This window comes from Charadrius vociferus, unplaced genomic scaffold, assembly GCF_000708025.1.
Source record: "Charadrius vociferus isolate BGI_N301 unplaced genomic scaffold, ASM70802v2 scaffold455, whole genome shotgun sequence".
Taxonomy (NCBI): Eukaryota; Metazoa; Chordata; class Aves; order Charadriiformes; family Charadriidae; genus Charadrius; species Charadrius vociferus.
In genome coordinates, this window is record NW_009648550.1 from 920,112 (window position 1) to 921,841 (window position 1,730).

Consider the following 1,730-nt stretch of genomic DNA (forward strand, 5'->3'; position numbering starts at 1 on the left):
AAAGCCCGTGGGTCGTGTTTTAAGGGGCGCGGTGCCTTGTTTCTCCTCTCTGAGTTTTTCCTCTGGCCGGCGGTCCGAGCGCTCCCGCTCCCCGAAAAGCGCAGGGTCTCTCTATTTTAAGCCACCGACGCCCCTGACTTCATTCCCTTCTCTGTCGAACGATATCATATACGTATATTATATGTAATAACATAATATATATTTAAAAATGAATTAAAGGGTGTTTGGCGGGAGTCTTCCACTATTCCCCCCTCTCCGTGCGGTTCGCTCGCTCTGACCTCTAACCCATCCCCGCATCGCATCTCCGATAACAGCCGTCAAGTGGATTAGTTTATTGTTTGATTAGACCAAAGGTGCGAGCTATTGTTTTCCCTCACTCCAGACCACAAATAAACAAGGAGGACCGCACCTTGCCGCCCGATGCGGATTAGCGAAGCTCACACAAAGCCTTTGTTAGGGACACAGGTTTATTTTACCTTTGAGAATGAGCTGCACTTGAAATAAATAGGGTAAGGGGAAGCGCAGCCCATGCCGCTCCTGATAATTGTTATTAGGAGCATCACGTCGGGAGCAACACCCTCTTTGTTTTAAAGTGTGGCGGGGGAAAAGAGAGCCGCATCATTACAGAAGACATCTTTTGTTGGTGTTAAGACCAAACCAAACCCAAAATAGTAAAAATAAACCAACCGTTTCTCAATATACCTTCCGAGAGCCCCGCACAGAGTGTTTTAAATTGCATTTTTCCAGGGATAAAGATGCAGTTTTGCAGAGATGCTGCCGGCTCTGCGGCGGCTCCGGCTCGGAGGGGACGCGGCCACGCCAGGCCGTGGGAAAGGGAGCGGGGACGGGAAACCCACGCCAGAGGATTGCCTTACGCACCGGCATCCTGACCGGGGTAGGGAGGCAGTATAAAAAAAAAAATATAAAAAATATCGTATTTCCTGAAATCAGGGGCAACCAGAGCCCTCTGAGTCCTCCGTCGCTCTCGAGAACTTAATTGTAACGTGCGGGGCTCGGAGTTTCTGCGGGCTGAAATTCCCGTCTCTTTTCACGGCTGGAAAAATAGCATTAACAAAGGCGTTAAGGATGCTTTAGGGGGAAAGGAAAAAAAAAAAAAAAGAAGACCTGTGTCTGTAATTCGGTGTTCTGGGGCTCCCGTGTGACCTACTTTTCCAGCCGCAGCACACAGAAGGGGAGCCGGCACCAGCCTTCCCTACCGAGGCGCAAGAGAAAGCCCCTGCCACCCCCCAAAATCCCGGCGCCGGCCTGCCTTTTTCCCGCAGACAATTAAATCTTCTCCAGGACATAGGAATTTAAATGAGCTTTCCTATTCTCACGATTACTCTATCTCCTTCCCCCCTAAGCTTCAAAGACGGAGAAATCCTCCCAATTCACCGATATTACTTATAAATTTGTAGATCTAGATCTAGCCTGCCCTCCAACCAACCTCCCGAGGTGGCGAATTGTAATAGAAATTGGGATTTTTTTTTTTCCCCCCTCCCTCCTCCCTGGGGGCTAACGGGGTTATGTCAGAGCCGGAGGGCACATGTTAGGGCTTTGATAAATGCACTTTAATGAGATCTTTGAAAATATTGCCAATAGTGGCGGAGGCAGTTTGTTACGGCCGTGCGTGCGAGCACAAAGCCCACAGCCCCCCGCACCCCGACCCAGCTATTTGTTTGTCTTATTTAATTCCAAACCCCCACACCCCCCCTGCCCGGTGAAAGCTC

The 1,730-nt window shown here is 49.9% G+C and overlaps 1 protein-coding gene across 1 annotated transcript in view; it reads right to left on the reverse strand.

Moving 5' to 3' along the window:
• NKX2-2 (NK2 homeobox 2) overlaps positions 1-1,730 on the reverse strand; it is a 185,007-nt gene that overhangs the window by 4,765 nt on the left and 178,512 nt on the right.